At 36.7% G+C, this 19,704-nt stretch overlaps 1 protein-coding gene across 3 annotated transcripts in view; it reads right to left on the minus strand.

Moving 5' to 3' along the window:
• ATP8B (ATPase phospholipid transporting 8B) overlaps positions 1-12,708 on the minus strand; it is a 127,278-nt gene extending 114,570 nt beyond the window's left edge. The window contains exon 1 of one of the 3 annotated variants that reach the window (XM_073978064.1): positions 12,186-12,708. The gene's annotated coding sequence lies outside the window, so the exon portion shown is untranslated. The remainder of the gene's footprint in view (positions 1-12,185) is intronic. The other 2 variants (XM_073978065.1, XM_073978066.1) reach the window with 2 other exon arrangements.
• Positions 12,709-19,704: the final 6,996 nt, after the last annotated feature.

The following is a 19,704-nucleotide window of genomic DNA, read 5'->3' on the forward strand; positions in this document are numbered from 1 at the left end:
TAAAGGTCCACATTTTCATGTAGCCCCCATAGAAGGGTACATCCCGATTTTCGGTACTTTGGTGGTTGTGACCTCAATGAGTGCCACCGTGGTGCAATGGTATGCACACCCGCCTTGCACGCTAAACGTTGTGGGTTCGTTTCCCAGGCCAGGCAACAACAACATTTTCAACGGTGGCAAAATACCCATCAGTGATGTTGGCGACATTTCCTGAGTATTTCAGCCTTGTAAAACTTCTATACAAGTGGTGTCTTAGGACACGCCGTTCGGACTCGGCAATAAACAGTAGGTTCCATATCATTGAGCTAATATGAATTGTCCCATCTGGGATGTTTGTGGAGCAATACGACCTCAATATTTAGCCGAAATGGCTGAAAATTGGTATTTAGTCTTCGTTGGGTTTATAAAACTTTCCACCTGAAATTAGTCGGTATAGTTCCACGTCTTCATATAGCCACCATAGAACGGTCTCTCCCGATATTTTTAAGAATTTAGCGTCATCATCATACCAAAATTGCTGACATTTTATAGTCAAACTTCTTTCTACAAGAGAATTGTTGAAATAGGTCCCCTTTTTCGCATAGCCCTCATAGAACGGTACTTCCCGATTTCCGGAATTTTGAATTATTAATGTACTGAAGGAATGGATCGACACAGTCTAATTTGGAAGTTGATCTAATTTTGGTAGTCTTTACTTTCGACAGTTAATTTTATTTGGTCACCGTAGGATTTCATCGAGCTTTTAGGTCGTTATGCCAGCAAGCCAGTACTTACCCACGAAAAAAATCAAATCGATCCTTAAACAGTCCTTAAACTACACTTAAGCGAACATTTGACATTTGTAAGTGCAAAGTTTCTGCCAAATCGGATACACACCTCGTAAATTATAGTGCTCATTAGACATTTTAATTGATGCCGGTAGGGTTTTCTCAGAGCTTTTGAGCTATTATCATCTAAGGAAATATGAACAGAATTGTACCTTCGTTATAGAAGCAGCGAGCACAACCTGCTGTAGAGAGTTCAAAATAAACGGTCACGTATTTATAAAGTACACTTTAGGTCATATAGCCCACCATCGAACTTTAACCGAGTTTATATCTACAGTGTGTACCAAATCGGTAGATCCATTCGAGAGTTTTGCGCACAAGCCTGACAGACGGATGGACATGTCTAAATTGACTTCGAATTTTCTGTAACGGATTTCGAGCCCATATCTGCGAGGTCTAAAATCATTATTTCGATGAAACACTTTTTTGTCGTTAGGCTAAAGACGGAGGTTGTATAAATCGTACTTACCTACCCACCCAATTTTATCAAATAAAACACCCTTCACGTAAATCGGCAAACAAAAAGAATGCCGCATTTTAATTAAACTTAAAAATAAATGTCGTTTCATTTGCATAAAACCCCGAATGATTCATTACAAAAATAGTCAAAGACATTCTATATTAGGGCAGAGGGGGAGGGAGAAAGGGGCCTTTAGACAGACAAAGGTATACTGCAAATACAAGCAAAAAGAACAGTACATAGCCCATGTTCCCGCTCTATCTAAGGTATTGTTTAAACATTGCATGTTAAGCCACCAAACATTCAACCAACCACCTTGTGGTGTTACCAGAAATGGTAAAACCAAAAAAGAAAAAAAGAAAATAACGCTTAGAATGGTTATGCCACCATTGCCGATCGATTTAACACCCGCATGTTCGTACCTACCTGCATACATATATACATAGATTTGTATATGTTCACTTACATAGATACAAATTTACGTTGCAATAACACGGAATCGAAATATAATAACAGCAGCAGCGTTTCAAATAAAGAATATTTGAAAGAAAAAATTGAAGTATTGGTCACGCAATCGAATCATAGAATTGAAGAACCTTTTGTGGTTATGTTCTTATTTTTAACATAATTTTCGGTAGTTCATTAAAGATTTATGTTGTTAAACAATGAAAGAAGGAAATTTAATTCTTTAAGGAAAATATTATTTCAATTTTTGTATGTAAAATTCTATTAAGAAGAACAATGGCCTTAGACCTTTAGGCTAGAAAGGGTATATACACTTTGATGCTACCAAAAATGTGCCTCATCGAAATAGAGGTTTTAAACCCCAAGTATGTTTGGACGACATTTGTTTCAGCCATGTCTTTCCATCTGTCTGGCTCGTGCGCACGATAACTCAAAATTTGGGTATCGTAATATTTTGTCCAAACTTAGTTTAAGTTCGAAGATGGCCATATCGGCCCACTCCTTCGGGTACCTCCCCCACAAAAGTTCAAAATTTTTCTGTAAAATGGTGTGAACAATAACTCTTGAAGGGAGCAATCGATTTGGTCCAAACTTTGCACATCCTTCCAGATATAGATCGGGTTCGAATATGGACTATATTGGTCCACTCCTTCGGGCACCACCCACACAAAATTCGGATAAAGTGAAGTTTAAGAGCTCTTCTCGGATCGTTTTGATTTTTTTTTCAGTAGGTTGTCCTTGCGGCTCCCTTTATGAAGTTAAAATTTTTTTCTTGCGCAAGTCCATACTTCCAGAGATATTGGCCTAAAAGCTCCAAGAAACCCTGACAGCACCAACCACAATGGCAAATCAGCAAGATAATTCTCGCCGGGAGTTTCTGATTGGTGCAGACTGTGCACATCGTATTATTTCTTCCAGTTATGTATCAGCTTGGAATATGGATTGGGTACCTCCCACACAAAATACAGAAAAATTGAATTTAAAGATCTCCTCTCGCATCGTTTTGATTATTTTTTTCAGTAGGTTGTTCTAGCGGCTTTCTTTACGACGGTACAATTTTTTCTTGCGCAAGTCCATACTTCCTGAGATATTGACCTAATAGCTTCAAGCTGACGGTGCCAACCGAAATGGCAAATCCGCAAGATAATTCTCGCAGGGAGTTTCTGATTGGTGCAGACTTCGCACATCGTGCTATTTCATCCAGTCATGGATATAATAATTGTTCCACAAACATCACAGACGAGACAGGGGAGACTTCTCTCATATCAATGAGTGCACCCCGATTCATATTAGCTCAATCATATGGGACCTACTGTTTATGGCCGAGTCCGAACGGAGTGTCTTACGACACCACTTTATAGAGAAGTTTTACGTGGCTGAAATACTCGGGAAATGTTGCCAACATTACTGAATATATACTATATCGGTGCACTCCTTCTGGTACCTCCCACACAGAATTCGGATAAAGTGAAGTTTAAGAGTTCCTCTCGCATCGTTTAGATACTTTCTTCAGTAGGTTGTTCTGGTGGGCTCATATTTTTCCGGCGTAAGTCAATACTTCCTGAGATAATGGTCCAAGCTCCAAAACCCTCCCGGCACATACTAAAATGGATATTGTGCAAGATAACTTTAAAACTTTATCAATTTTTTCAAACTTAGTTTAACGTAATTTAATATTTCGAGTCCTTTATGAAGAAGTTTGGTTACTAAAAATGTTTGGTATATATCAATGATTTGGTATAGCTCCACATTATGGTGCATACATATTTTGAAGCAAACTCGTGATACAAAATCATATACGGCATAGTTATTGTGTTTGGTTTGGTTTTGTTGTTTTTTTTTTCTTTTTTGTTAGTGGCTGAGTGTATATCTCCGTCAGTACAGCTGACTGATACTTTCTTACTTGTTGGGTTTATGGGTGCTTGTAAGCTTACTTATCTAGCTATACCCAACAAAAAACTCGCTACAAAACCTCTTACTAACGCCTTATTTTTATAAGGGCATGTAGCGTGGAATAAGCTGCTATTTTTTTGTCCACTAAAATAAGTAGTTAAAAATAACCATTTATTTGACCCTTGTTAAAATTAGGTTAGGGGTTTTGTAATGAGTATGTTTGCTGGGTACATACATCCCCGAATCGACAAGGGAGACTTATCCATCTCCAGATCTGTAAACCTATACAAAAACCTTACTAACAAGTAAAAAAGTATCAGTCGGCTTTGCCGACACAGATATACCCTCAGCCTGTACATATTGAAACAATTTTCCCAAAAAACGTATGTATTTACGGGTTTTTTTATAAATTTTGGTAATTTGAACCGACAAAAAAGTTCATTAGGATTAGGGATCAAAAGTTTTGCGGAGGTGATACTAAAAGGAATGGATCTACATTGACCATTATGGAAGTGGATCTTCAGCCACTACGTATGGTGCCATATGGGGTTTTTACACACTTCGGAATGTTTACTCAAGAAGTATGGACTTGCCATCGTAATTGAGGCAGCGAATGCAAGTAAAGTGTGGACCACTCCCTTCAAGAGTTCGATTTGAGTTCGGCTTCGGAACAGAAATGGACTCCACCACTTTACTATGAAGCATTAGGTTTTGTCTCCTCTTCTTTCTTGCTCGTCGTCACACTCTCCATAGAGGCTTCGGCTTGAGTGGTTTCGGTTTCTAAGAAGATCGTATCCACCTGAAACTTGTGTCTAGGCGCTTAGCTTAAATTCTTTCAAATTTCCTTATGAATCTGAGTTTATTACTGATGAAGAAGACCTCTATTCTATCTAACTTCCTTCCATTTCCGACATTGGAGGTATTGGCTGTTGTTGGATGGAGGCTTTGTCTTGAGCGGTTCCAAGTTCGGGGAGCGATATTATATAAATTCTTTCAAATTTTCCCATGAAACAAAATTTGTTTCTGATGAAGAAGACCTTCTTCTCAGTGTACAAATTCCCGCGAATTTGCGGAGATAAATCACCGAATTTTGTAACTCCTAGGATATCGTTGGCATTTTAGTCCTTAGAGACATTGGTGGTTGTTGGTTTCTCCTTAGATTCTACAATACCAGTCAATTTGTCTGTGACATCCTGCTTCGGAAGTTTTTAGAGGCATATGAGACCAGCTGAAACTGATGTTGCTGTCAGTTGTGCTCCTGAGACCATAGCCCTGTCTTCAACATTCGCACCATCTTCCTTAAAAGTCTTGACCATGATCACCGTGGTGTTCAGCTCATTGTCGGTTAAGAGCATGTCTTTCCCTACACTGATTCTCTAAATTATCCTCAAAAGTAATGATAATTTTGTGTAGATCGTTCCCGTCCATAGTATCGGTTGCTGCGGAATACTGGTTTGCACCATTTGGTTCTATCACGTGCAAACCTTGGACCAAATTGGTTGATCTGTTCAGGAGTTATCGTGTGCCCAATCATTGATATGAGAATAGTTCCCCTTGTCCCTTCAAGGATGTATGTAATTTTAGCTTTAGCCTAATTAAAGTTATTTATATACGCCTGAGCGTAAAGTACGTGACATTTTCTAAGTATTTAAGAAATATACAACTTTTTGAAACAACAAACAATAGGTATTTTAAGATACGCCCTTTGGAGTCCGCAATAGAAAGTAGGTCATTCAGGTAACACGAATAGGTCTGCACCCATTGAAATAAGAATATAAATCGAAGATCTTTGTGGGAGCATGCTATTCTCATTAAACGATATTCCAAAATATATACATAATTGTCATATAACATTTTTTCAGTTTCTAATGTCAAAAAATAACGACCACTTTCACTATCGCACCACTAATTTATGAACAATCGTGTCTCAGTTAATTCTGAAATTATTTAATCTGTTAACACATCATTTGTTTGCAGCAATTAAAGCGAAATGAAATTTATTGCCAAAAATAATTGACAACATGACTCAATTCCAATTTATTTTGGGCAACGGGCCAAATAATTTGATCTTTCTCAATTTATTTCAGTTTGAAGAATAAAAGAAAAACATTGTCATACAACAAATGAGGTGAGGTGATTGTAATAACGCAAATGAAAATAAAAACAAATAGTTCACAACATTTGTTATTAACTTTGTGCAAAACAAAACGAGACAAGAAAAAAACCAATTCTTTTAAAGATTTTTTTATTGCTGCAAAATAAATTGCTTCACTATTTTAATAGTTAACCCAAAAGGTTTCTATTAAATAAATTGATTCGAATTTGTGTTTTTTCTATGTTTCTTTTTAATTGAATGGACAGCAGAGAGTGTGTGTGTTTCACCAATTGATTGATGTTTGGAATGAATGTTTAGTTAGCTATTAATTAATAAACCATCAATGGTCTAGACATGGCTTGCTAGGGAGGCGACTATGCCTCTCTCAATATATTTATGGCCACTACATTCATTCATAAGTTGTTTATTCGGATTTTAACAGTTTCTTATTCCATTTCAAATTTCCCCATAAACTTATAGGCATTTCAAGCCAATAAACCTCTGGAATTTAAAAAAAATTTTACCGTTTTAAAATAACAACAAAATCCAACCACCAGAGAAGAACGAACACGCAACTGCAATACAAAACATTTGCAAATTATTCATAACATTACATTTTCTTTTTCAAATGGGGTTTCATCGTTTCTTCTTTCATTTTCTTCCCTTTTTATCTTTTGGGCTTTTGCTTGTTTCTGTGTTTTTTGGGGGATTTCAAGAAAATCGCAATTCTTTGATTTCTTAATCTGCCACCCAAGTAATGGCTACTTGCTTTTATGCTGCTCTTTCCAACGACCATCGCCAATAATAACAAACGTTTGGGGTTTTCCCTTTCCTCGTACATATAGAAGAAAAACCTAAGAAAATGTTTGCAAAGCAATTCAATAAAAAAGTTGTTGCATGAACAAGAAGAGCAGACAATTTAATGGGACGAAATGAATGGATTGCTGGCTGCCTCTCTGTTATGTTTTGGCCATAAAGACGCCCTGTATTTCAACTCCCCACATATCATCGAAGACGAAAACAGTTGAGAACAAAAGTATTCATACTGTTAAATAGGACAAAAAGAAGAGACTTAATAAATTTCTCAATGTTGGCGACCACCTAATGATGATGACAATTGAATACCAATCTTCACAGAGGCTATGCAGTTATTAAGCAATTTTTGATGATAAATACATATTCGAGTTTTCATTATTAGGCCAGAAACTTTTCTAATTCCCTCGTATTATACCTTTGAAATTTGCTGTAATGATGATTTCCATACCAACAACATAATTTAATTCTTGGGGAATAACAGTTCCATTAGAAGTAACCCAAATTATGTTTTTGTAATTATGTTCTTGTAATGCATGAAGGATGGGATATTTTAATCGTGAAGACAATGTTTGATCAGTGAGTGGACTTAAACCCTGTCTTGGACAATTTTGAAAATTATTAATACTTGTATCTCCGGTACCGCCTCCAATTACAAAACATTATCGTTTTTTGCAAAGTTCGTTTTACCATGGGAAAGGCACGAAGGGATAAACTTTTTTCTGAAGATACATATTTTCAGATTTTGTTTTTCCAAAGGTTCCAGAGATATCGCGCCTTGATAAAGTCGAATTTTCTAAAAACAATATGCAAAGAAATACTCAAAACTTTTTAATATTGGTCCAAATAGAAAAAAACTTTTTTTTTTTATTTTTTATCAGCTATCTAATAAAAAAATAGAAAAAATTTGCAGAGTGGGCTTGGACCCAATTTTCGCGATTTAATATTTAAAATCTACTTTTATCAATAATTGTGCTCTTCGATTTTCTTGAAAATTTTTTGTATTAAACTACGATTAATTACAAAAGTTTTAAGTCCTATTTGGTAGTGAGATTCGAAAAATTACTATTTTTCTTAATTTGTTATTTTATCAAAAAAATACAATATTAACATTTTTAAAAAATTAAGGAAAAATAGCAATCATTCGTATCCCACCACCAGAGAGGACTTAAAATGTTTGTTATTAATCGTAGTATAATACAAAAAATGTCAAGAATGTCGAAAAGTACAATCAATAAGTTATGAGTATTTCTTTGCGTATAGTTTTTACAGAATTCTACTTTTTCACGGATTACCTTTAGTCGAAAAAATGAAAATATTCTAAAATGTTCTGCTGATGAGCAGGCCTCAAAAACCTCATATTGGAAAAGTGTCCGAATTCACTCAGAAATCCTCATATATAATGAGTTGGTTGATAAGTGACTGAATAACTCACACGGTGCGCCTGAACTAATTTAAAAAAAATACATACATACACCTGGGAAGTTTTTGCGGAAACAGCAATGTTTATAGATGAGAAAAATTAAAAAAAAAAAACAAAAAAATTGCCGGAGGGCTTTTTAAATAAATCGAGGTCAAAGTTCACATTTATAGGGGTTCTTTTAGTTTTCACTGTTTTTTTCTTGAAAACGGCACGTTCCATCTTTTTGGGACTAAAGAAAATGTTGTAGCAGTGAAAATTCTCTACAAGATTGACCTTGTAGAGGGACAATGCATTGACTGTATCCCCCCTTTATAAAACAATGTCATGCACGGTGCGTCTTTACTGACTTTAAATTAAAACCGCTTACACCTGGGAAGTTTTTGCGGATTCTGAAACAGCAATGTTCACAGATGAGAAAAATAAAAAAAAAAAACTAAAAAACCCGCTGAAGGGATTTTAAACAAATCGCGGTCAAAGTTCACATTTTTTGGTTTTTAGGTTTTCGCGATTTTACTTGAAAATGTCAGGTCCTATCGTAATGGGTCCAAAGAAAATATTGTTGCTGTGAAAATTCTCTAGAGGATTGATCTGTATGATTTATTCCTAGGTTTTATATTTTTTTAGAAATAGATGTTCAGGTCACATTTCGCACGATAAATCTCGAACGGATGAACCGATTCGGTCCAAAATTTGGCTTTCGTAATATTTTGTCCAAACTTGGTTTAACTTCGAAGATGGGTTATATCGGTCCACTCCTTCCGGTACCTCCCCCACAAAAGTTCGGAAATGTTCGGAAAATTTGTGGGCACGATAACTCTTGATGGAAATAACCGATTTGGTCCACGCTTTGCACATGATGAAATTTTTACCAAACTTACATGAGGTTTCAATATGGACTCAATCGGTGTACTCCTTCGGGTACCTCCTACACAAAATTTCGGAAAAGATCAGTTTAGGACCTGTCACGAATTGCTTTGATTTTTGTTGTAGCAACTTTTATTTACTGCTCCCATATAACGGTATAAGTTTCATCAGGGGTAAGTCCATACTTCCTGAAAAAATAGCCCAAAAGTTACAAAAAAGCCCTATGACACCGTGTGTAGTGGTTGGAGCGCAAGATAACTCTCGAACGGATCTGCTGATTCGGTCCAAAACTTGGCTTTCGTAATATTTTGTCCAAACTTACTTTAAGTTCGAAGATAAGCTATATCGGTCCACACTTTCAGGTACCTCCCCCACAAAAGTTCAAAAATGTTCGGAAAAATTGTGCGCACGATAACTCTTGATGGGAGTGACCGATTTGGTCCATACTTTACACATCCTAAAATATCTACCAGATATAGATCAGGTTCGAATATGGACTATATTTGTCCACTCCTTCGGGTACCTCCCACACAAAATTTTGGATAAATTCACTTTAAGAGCTGCTCTCGAATCACTTTGATTTTTGTTGAAGGAACTTGCTATTCGGTCCAAACTTTGGATCTCTATATATTGTCGAAACTTAGTTTATGTTCAAATTTGGGCCATAGCTGTCCAATCCTTGTGGTACCACCCACACAAATGTTCAAAATTTTTGTGTGGTTCGAGGATCCTTTGGAAATTTTTACCGAAGGTTTTTCTAGTGGCCCTGTTTTTAGCGACATTATGTTTTTTGATAAAAAAAGCCCTATCTATCCATGTATATCCCCGCAAATTTTTGAGCTTTAATCCTATCCATACTTTTGTCGGTGCATATGCCCGAAATTTTGAAACCCCCCTAAATAATAAGTTTTTTTTTTTTTTTGGGAAAAAAGTATTTCAATCCACACAGGCTGAGGGTATATCTCTGTCGGCAAAGCCGACTGATACTTTTTTACTTGATTTGTTAGGTTTTCACGATTTTGATTCGAAACGTCAAGTCTTATCGAAATGACACTAGAAAAAATATTCTAGCTGTGAAAATTCTCTACAAGATTGTCTTTTGTATTTTTTTCCTAGAATGTACCATTTTTGAGATATATAAGTTTAACTTTTCAGTCATAGCATTGTTTGATGTACAAGGAGGGGATACAGTCAAAGCATTGTACCAATTTTAACTTCTAACGGTAAAAACTTCGACAATATCGTATAGATCAATATTTTAGGGAATTTTCACTGCTACAATATTTTCGTTAGACCCATTTAGATGAGACTTGCGGTTTGTAACACAAAATCTTGAAAGCCTAAAAAACCCTAAAGCTGTGAACATTGAACACAATTTATTTAAAAGCCCTCCGGCGATTTTTTTCTCATCTATAAATATTGTATTTTCAGAATCCGCAGAAACTTCCCATGTATAAGCTCCTTTCGTTTAAAGTTGGTTAATGCGCACCGTGCTCATCTTCAACGTCCAGGCAAAAAGACTGAAGCTAGACACTTGAAGTTTTACCAGTAGGTTACTGTTGGTTCGAAGGTGCGAGATAGAGCTGGGTTTTGGGAAATTCGTCTATATAATTGTTCCACTAACATCCCATACGGGACAAGGGAGACTTCTCTCATATCAATGAGTGCACACCGATTCACACTACCTCAATGATATGGGACCTACAGTTTATCGCCGAGTCCGAACGGTGTGTCTAAGACACCACTTTTGTGGAGAAGGTATACATGGCTGAAATACTCAGGAAATGTCGCCAACATTACTGAGGGGTTTTTTATTAATTTTCTCGTTTAGAGTTCAGCATGATGATCGGAAATTATTTGCAAGTGAAAAAGGAAAGCCAAGGACTCGAACCCACAAAGTCACCAAATTACGTTAACTGGTTTCACTGGTGGTAAAGCAGATTTTCGGACGTATCGACCATGTAGTGGCTTCTCTGTCCTAGAACTTTACGTTTTTCAAATGCAAATGTGTTTTTTACATTTACGCGGATATTTGGCCGCTGAAATGTATTTTCTTCACGACAAACGCTTTTTTGCGCTGCCTTTGAAGTTATGAGTTTAGGCTTTGAACGCTAACACGCCGTGACAACATTTTTTGATATGTTTTGAAGGACGTGGGTTCAAATTCCAGCCGGGCTCAGCCTGTTTTTTATTTTTTGAAATTTTGCCTTTTAGAGCGAAGATCATTTTTAATGTTTTTTTTTTTTATTAATTTTCTCGTTTAGAGTTAAGCTTGATGATCGGAGGGGTATTTTGCCACCGTTGAAAAGTATTTTGATGTTGCCTGGCCGGGGAATCGAACTCACGACCCTATGTGTGCAATGCGGGTGTGCATACCATTGCACCACGGTATAAATTCGTCTGGGAAGGATAAAAAATAACAAACAATAACGCACTGGTTTTTCCTCTTGTATATAATATACTTTAACATTGTTCTTGTTTCAATATTGTATTAAAAGAAACTTCAAGAAACACCCATCCAGCACATACTTCTGCCCAATACTGTAGACAATTTTACAATATTGTTGCTATTATTTTATTATTATTTATATTGGATCGATGATATGCTTGTTTTTGATGCGAAACGACAGGGAATCAACAAAACCATTACACATGCATTGCATATACATACATACGCTATGCTATGCCTACATACATTATAAACATAAGAAGAGTAATATAAACACACATGGGGGCACTCGTTTATAGAGATTGGTGTGTTTATTTTATATATGTATGTATGTATATGTAGATGCTATTGTTGTTATTACTATTATTGTTTATTATTTTATTGAAGAACAGACAGCTAGATGACGTTGACATCATGACGAATTAATCAACCAACCATTTTCCACAATTGACAGTTATGGAAAAGTGGTTTCGATGTAGGGTTATTAGGTTATCCTATCGGAGACGGAACTACAAAAGGGTTTTCTTTTGTTTACTTTTGCTAGTAAAGGAAGGAAGACAATACACAATAACCACTTGGGGCTATCATGTAAACGATAGCCCACTAACAATAGCTGAGGATTGATGACGTTGCTTGTGATTGTGGTGGTAATGTTGCTATGGTTGACAATGTACCCAAAAAATCATAATGGGCGACGAGAACGAAAGCCCAGAAAATATACTATACAATGATGTATACAAACATTTGCCACTCAGCATCGAAATATAGACAACATTAGTATTGGTGTTTGATTGTTGGTTTCATTGGATTGGATTGAAGTTTCAATTTTTACTTTAATTAACTTTTTTTCTATTTATTTTTTGTTTAATATTCCGTTATATTACAACCACACTCACTCATACATAGATAGACACACAAGAGACACTTTAAATGGTTATCACTTTCTATTAATTATTCTTTGCTAAAATGTAATTAATCGAATCAATGACGTGTGAATCGACGACGACGACGAGTTCGACATAAACGATTTGATGTTTGGTTTACTTGTCACCACGAATCCCGTTCCTTTTTACGAAGCAATTGCAGTGCTCATATATTTATAATGTAATAAAGAAAAGCAAGAAAACGTTTTGCAATATTAGATCATTCGATCAATTACACACTCTAACTTGCTGTTTCAATTTTCAATAATTGATTTATTTATTTTTTCAAACATTTCCACTCTTCATTTTCTAGATGGTTTTTTTTCTTGAATTTTTGGCTTTATTAATTTTATTTTACACAAATTTATTTATTGCTGCCCCACAGACACACAAAAATAATAAAATGTTGAATATCCGTTTTTGCGAACGCTCATCCACAATAGAAGACGTTTTAACCCACTAACGACGTACGCTCAACTGAGTCGAAATGTTGAGCAAAGAAACGGAAGACACTCTCCTCGTATTGTACACCAACAATAACAACAAAAACATGAGAAATAACAACATAACCAACAACAACATGAATGTACGACACGATATATTTGCTGGTGGCAGCTGGCAGCCGCAGCAGTGGCTACTATTGGCAACAACGAAGACGACAACAAACCAACGAAACGTACAATAACAATTAATAGGACAACTTGTGACGGGTAATGGACGACTTGCTTAATATCCTACATTAGGGTTAATGTATTAGGGATGTTTTATGGATTTTAGTGTCACCGTCTCAGAGAAGACCGCATCAGTTTTTTTAGAGGAAGATAAACAGCTCAGCGTAATACTCTTACATTTCTTAACGATTTAAGTCATGTAAATCTGCTATGTAGTACAATGTTCGCCATGATAATATCAACATTTTTCAGCGGTGGCAAATCCCCTTACCGTATTGTTCGTGTACATTTCCTGAGTATTTCAACCATGAAAATCTTCTCTAAAACTTCGAACTCAGCGACAAAAAGTATATCCATACCATTGAACTAATATTAATCGGCGTGCACGCATTGATATGGGAGAAGCCCCTTTCGGTATAATAAGTATGCATGTAGGTTTTTTAGCATCATGGGGCTTTTGATAACACCGTAGGACAACTTAACTTAAAAGACAACATTAATAGAACAAAGAAGTTTAACTAACGTCTGTTGCAGGGATCAGTTCTACGCCCAACTTTGCTTTGTTATTAAAACCCGCAGCATAAGATTGGCTATAACTTTTTTTCAGCTTGAGTAGAGTTGTGCAATTGAACGACCTAGTTCACTGTCCTAGTTCAAAAACGTATGAGTAACGTCACAAAATCTAGCGTGTTATACTACGTATACGTAATTTGTCCATACAAACGACCAGTGTCCATTCAGTTCCATTGGCTCAACTCTAAAGACCTGCGTACATAAGCTGCCTTGTCTGATTACCATGCTTGCTTTGGTCTCATATTATTAAATTAAAAATTGAACCCGATTACATTCATACATTACGATTACATTCGACTTACCCTACCCCTGGTTTCATATTCTCCTCTTTAATTCCACCAAGACACTTTTAACTGACGCAAAAAGCCACATAGACAGATGTGTTAATAATAAAAAGCATCATCTGCTCCAAAAATGAAAAAATATGCTAAGCCCCAACATTCCCTTCATCATGTAAGACATAACCACACTACATGGTATTAAAATGCAGAAATTAAGGATGACGTCAACGTACAACTTTATAAACAAGGTGGAACGACTGTGGATTGGAAAAGTCCTCCTGGTCTCTTCCTGTAAATGGTGTCGTATGATGTATTTAATACGAGCAGTGATGACTGTAACTCCTGTTCAGTTCGGCACTAAGAACTTTTGAGCCGGCCTAAGCAATGGAACCAGATAAGAAAAGTTCCAACACTGACAGGACACTAACTTTACAAGAGGAAGACCTTATTGAACAAATATAACCTTCACCTTAGTGTCCACACTCAGGTTATGTGTTAGTCCACGTCACCGACATATGTATGTATGTATGTATGTATGTATAAGGGCCCGGTGATTGCCTAGTGTTTCTTCTCACTGAGAAAAAATTAAGAGACAATAGGATCTATTTATATATATTAGGCAGGAAATGTATCCTAAGATGCCTAAAGGCCGCGACACATAAGAAGCATGGCATTCTTGCTTAAGTCATTTACCAGATATGACTTAAGCAAGAATGACATGCTTCTTATGTGTCGAGGCCTTAACCGTGCCATCGGGATCGAACTAATTCTACTCTTCCACTCTGTGAGGACGAATTGTATAGGGACATTAATGGCACCCGGTGTGGGAGGGCAAACCAAACAGCATATATGTAGCTAACCAATGTTACTGCGACTGTGTTTGCACAATTTTAGGCGGCGAGAAGTCAGAGTCAAAAACTACTGGAGGAGTTGAGGCTCTTAAAACATTGCCTAAACCTAACGAAAGAAGATGATATTTCCAAAACCACACACTATCGTAAAATAGTATAAACCACAGCTCCTTGGGAAAATTAGACGAGGAATCAGGCAGAGGGTTAAGTAGACCAGAAAGCATTCTGAAACGTTAATTATCTCAAAAGAACGGGAGACTTACAAAGAAGTGCGTGCTGATTCATACCGAATATCACCATATACCAAATAGAACTGTTGGGCTGCATACTCCGAGTACTTACCAACGAGACTACCGTGAGGCTCAATACTGAAGAAATCTTTCAGCTTAATAAATTCTTCCTGGGAGCGTTAGACAGCACACGTACTTCTGGAGATTGCAGCAGCAGCTACAACATTTGCACAAAAGCATACTCTATGAAGATTTGGATTTATGTAAGGCTATATTAGGCATAGGTGCCACCGTAGTGTAATGGTATGCACACCCACCTTGCACGCTTAAGGTCATGGGTTCGATTCCCTGGCCGGGCAACATCAACTTTTCAACGGTGGCAAAATACACCTCACTGGTTCGCGAATCGCGACATTTTCTGAATAGTTCAGCCATGTAAAACTTCTCTACAAGTGGTGTCTTTACGACACGCCGTTCGGACTCAGCGATAAGCAGTAGGTCCCATATCATTCAGCAAAATATGAATCGGGGTGCACTCATTGATATGAGAGAAGTCTCCCTTGTACTAAGTTTCTATTACCGATGTTTAGCAGCAGCAGATAAGCAGAACCGTGGCCTTCGATCGGGGAACTGGAAAGTAATCACTACCATTTCAAAAGGCGACGATGCATGCAGAAGACCTTCTCAAGGGTTTCTATTTACAGAAAATCTTCTCAAGTTCTTCTCTAGATAGAAGACCCTCTAATGTCTTTTATAGACAGAAGGCCTTCTAATTCTTCTGTTGACAGAAGTCCTTCTCAAGTTCTTCTCTAAACAGAAGACTTTCTTCTATAAACAAAAGACCTTCTCGTGGTCCTCTACAGACAGAAGACCTTTTTCTATAGACAGAAGACATTCTAACAGTCTTCTAAAGACAGAATGCATCCTAAAGGTAGTCTTTAAACGGAACACCTTCTAAAGTTTTTCTATAGACAGAAGATCTTCTAAAGATCTCCTATAGACAGAAGATCTACTAAAATTCTTCCCCAAACTTTCTTCTAAGGAAGAAGACTTTCTAAAGGAAAACTTTTTTCTATAAACAGAAGACCTTCTTAATACATTCTATGAACAAAATACCTTCTAACATTCTTTTCTAGACAGAAGACCTTCTTGAGGTCTTCTATAGACCTTCTAAATGTATTCTATAGACAGAAGACCTTCTAAACGTCTTCTATAGACAGAGGACCTTCTAAAGGTATCCATTAGACAAAATACCTTCTAAAGGTCTTCTATTAACAAATGATCTTCTAACGTTCTTCTCTAGACAGTGGACTTTCTGAAGTTCTTCTCTAAACAGAAGAACATCTATATACAGTAGATCTTTTAAAAATATTTTTGGACAGAAGACCTTCTCGAGCTATTTATTCTATAGATAGAAAACCTTCTAAAGGTCGTCATAGACCTTCTAAACAGGAAACGTTTTTTTTAAACACGCGACCTTCTCAAAAGCCTTCTATGAGCAGAAGACCTTCTTAAATTCTTCTCTAGGCAGAAGGCTTTCTAAAGGTATTCTCTAAACAGAAGATCATTTCAAGGTCTTTTCTAGACAGAAGATTTTCTCAAGATCTTCTATATAAAGAAGACCTTCTAAAGTTCTTTTCCAGACAGAAGATATTCTGAAGGTATCCTCTAGACACAAGACTTTCTAATATTCGTCTCTACCAAAGGTCTTCTATAGACGAAAGACTTTCTCATGGTCTTCTCTAGCCAGAAAACCCTTTAAGGATCTTTTTCGGACAGAAGGCCTTCTAAAGGTATTCTATAGACAAAAAACCTGCTAAAGTTTTTCTCTGGACACAAGACCTTCTAAAATTCTTCTATAAGCGGATGACCTTCTCAAGGTCTTCTCTAGCCAGAAGACTTTCCAAAGGTCGCAAAATACCTTCTTAAATTGTCCTCTAGATAGAAGACCTTCTAAAGATCTTCTCTAAACAGGAGACTTCTAAAGATCTTCTATAGACAGAAGGTCTTCTAGACCTTCTAAAATTATTCTCTAAGCGGAAAACCTTCTCAAGCAGAATAAATTATCTAGAATTTTGGAAATCATCTGCACAACTACAAAGCTGTAACAGTCGAAATCCTTTAATCCAAGTACCCTTCTTCCACATGGTTTACGACTTCGACTCTGGTATTGTCCAATTATCTGGAGTTGTCCAATTATTTCATTGACTATATGTTGGAGGAGTATAGGTCATATTGATGTAAAAGCAGCGATATTGAAGGAAAAAACTTAAACTTACTTCTCAGAACAAAGGAACAGGATTATATTGCTTCCGTTTGATTTATTTTTTCTTATAAAACATAAAAACTTACAGGCATATTCTGGAAATAAAAGAAAAATTAAAAATAAATAAAAATAAGAAAAAAAAATCATAATCAAATAATCAATAAACAATTAAAAGTAATAAAACAATTAAAACTTTAAAACTGTACTACAACGATAACAGGTCCCTAATTTTGTAGGTATGCTCCATAACCCTCTATATTTTTTAAGAACACAATTGGTCGGGGTTTTTGAAACTTTCTGGCTATGAACGAGTGTCCCTAAATATTGTACCTTTCTGGACTTATATCTTGGGAATTACTGGCTTATCCAAGAAAATGCAGGTCGCGATCACAGGCTTAACCTCTATTCAAATTTTAAAGCAATAGCTTAATCTTGGAACTTGATCTAAAGTTGGTAGCCAGCCTTTTAAATAGTTATTGTGGCCACCAACCATTTTAGTTGGTCACGGAAGGATTTTCAGAGCTTCTGGGACATAAAAAAAATTTATAATTAAAAAAAAAATACACCCTCGTAATGGAGACCTTCAGTGGGGGAGATTCTCGAAGGAATTCTCAAAATATTCCATTTTCAAACTTGTTTAGCAAATTTCAAATGCTCAATTCGTAAGTTACGTGCTCATCAATCGTTTTATTTAGTACCGGCAGGGGTTTTTGAGATTTATTATTTCAGGATGTATTGACTATTGACTGTATTGGGGGCCACCGTGGTGCAATGGTTAGCACGTCCGCCTTGCACTCAGAAGGTCGGGGGTTCGAATCCCAGGCCAAGCAACACCAAATTTTCAACGGTGGCAATATTCCCCCTCAGTAATGCTGGCGACATTTCCTGAGTATTTAAGCCATGAAAAACTTCTCTACAAGTGGTGTCGTAAGACACGCCGTTCGGACTCGGCAATAAAAAGTAGGTCCCATATCATTGAGCCAATATGAATCGGCGTGCACTCATTGATATGAGAGAAGTCTCCCTTGTCCCATCTGGGATGTTTGTGGAACAATTATTATTATTATATATATTATTGACTAACCCACGAAAAAATACATTAACCCACGTATACAATACTCACGCAGCATTCAAGGATTTGTTATAATTCTCATTCACTTCGTAATTTCAGACTCTTAAGTGATTTGGAATTCTTGACTGAGAGAGCTAGCTACTGAAGAGGTCTTGCTACCCGCCAAGATACTACTGGATGTGACTTGAGTTTGCAAATTTTGGAAAGCCTTCCCAGTGTGTCAATACACTACCACAGTGACTTTAGTTTCCCGTTCCTATTCTGAGATGTCGAGACTTCGATATTCCGTCATACACAGAGGTTTTGGCTTCCTGTCCCACACAAAAACGTCGGTCCCCAGTCCTCCTCAGAGGCATTCGCTCTCTGTTCCCTAAAGAAACTTCGATCTCTTTTTCGGTAGGTATACCTGTGTAATATATATTATAACTTATCCTGTAAGTGATGTATTAACCACTATTCTGTTTATCATTGACCCCATCATTTAACTTTTGTGGGGAAGGTACCCGAAAGTGTAGACCCGATTTATTTTGGAAGAACAATTACGACGTACAAAGTACATGCAAAATCGGTTACTCCCTTCGAGAGTTATTGTGTTAACCAGCCAGATAGAAAGACGGACGAGCATACATATGTATAGCTCGATTCAAAATAGCCACAACAACTTGAAATGGTCACATATACTTTAAAAAGTTCATAACGACGAAGCAGCGGGTAGGGTATCGCATAATAAAATAAGAGAAAACAATGACTGCTAAGCGCATGATTGTTCTGCTGTCGTGTTTAATGCCACTGAAACTCACCAACGTCGTCTAATGCCTGCCGAAAAAGATATGTAAATAAAATTTTGGGTAAAATAGGATATTGAAAACAAAAGGGACTAAAAACCTATTGAGGAAAATGCAAAGAAAAAAACAACAGCAGCGTTCCTTGTATTCATATTTAGGATAATAATATATTGCGTAGGTCCACGACACGTTGCTTTGCGATGAAGCGAGCAATGACGACGAAGAAGAAACACACGGTGGTGGTAAATTCATTTTAATGTCATAGGGAAGAAGTTGACCCCCTTTATTTAAAATTATTATTGTTTCACTAAACAACCCCAGTTCGTTCGGAGAACTACGTTGAATTTGTGAATGAAATATTAAATTATAACAACAAAAATTCCTTAGACACATTGTTGTTGTTGTTGTTCATAAACAAGGCCAATATTAAGTTGTGAAAGCTCGAACGCAACTCCCTACTGCCACAATAAGATGACCTACACAAAGGCGGCGTATAAAAAACAACTGTCGTACAAACAAAGCCAACAACTCAAACAACACAGTTCATGTTACAAAACACAGCAGACATAACCGACAATTCTAACATGATTAACACAAACGACCAACCAACCCGACCGACAAGCTACCCAACCGAAACACACAACCCCATTGTATATTTTTCGTAATATTCAATTGCATTGCTCCTCTTTAGCACGTACATACGAGTATGTACGAATGTTAGCCGAATGATGCAAAAGTTTCCAAAGTGTTTTTGTATTCTGTT

The sequence above is a fragment of the Musca autumnalis genome, unplaced genomic scaffold, assembly GCF_047663935.1.
Source record: "Musca autumnalis isolate F117 unplaced genomic scaffold, ASM4766393v1 scaffold_3, whole genome shotgun sequence".
In the NCBI taxonomy this organism is placed as follows: Eukaryota; Metazoa; Arthropoda; class Insecta; order Diptera; family Muscidae; genus Musca; species Musca autumnalis.